The 436-nt window shown below is 55.5% G+C and overlaps 1 protein-coding gene across 1 annotated transcript in view; it reads right to left on the bottom strand.

The window, feature by feature from the left end:
* The window catches only part of Tap1 (transporter 1, ATP binding cassette subfamily B member), a 30,656-nt gene that overhangs the window by 22,634 nt on the left and 7,586 nt on the right, over window positions 1-436 (bottom strand). The gene's annotated exons all lie outside the window — the stretch shown is intronic.

Here is a 436-nt window from a genome sequence, read left to right as displayed (position 1 = left end):
GTAACACGCCATCTTACCCAGGAGGAAAACAGAATACACAGCAATCCATACCCTCTACACACAGACTTGTGAAAGGATGCCTCTGAAGGAGAAGAGAGGGAGGCTGGGGCATGGGAATGGGCAAGAAGCATCACTGGGGAGTAAGGGTGGAGGGCGGAGGGCGGAGGGCCGAGGGCGAGCATCCCTCCCAGAAGCAGATAGCCAGTGGGCTTGAGTGTTTGAGTGTTTGTAGACATGCATGCCATGTTCATGCCTGGTACCCAGAGAAGTCAAAAGAGGTTGTAGGATTCCCTGGAACAGGAGGATGTGGTTGTGACCCACCACGTGCTTGCTGGGATCTGGGGCCCTCTGCAAGGGCAGCACATGCTCTTGGCCACTGAGCCATCCTGAGCCCCAGAAGCCTCTCCAAGAGGCCTCTTCTCCCCTTAGTATTAGA

The sequence above is a fragment of the Mastomys coucha genome, unplaced genomic scaffold (assembly GCF_008632895.1).
Source record: "Mastomys coucha isolate ucsf_1 unplaced genomic scaffold, UCSF_Mcou_1 pScaffold3, whole genome shotgun sequence".
Taxonomy (NCBI): domain Eukaryota; kingdom Metazoa; phylum Chordata; class Mammalia; order Rodentia; family Muridae; genus Mastomys; species Mastomys coucha.
Note: the sequence above shows the minus strand (reverse complement) of the source record. Positions and strands in the feature narration are given on the sequence as shown.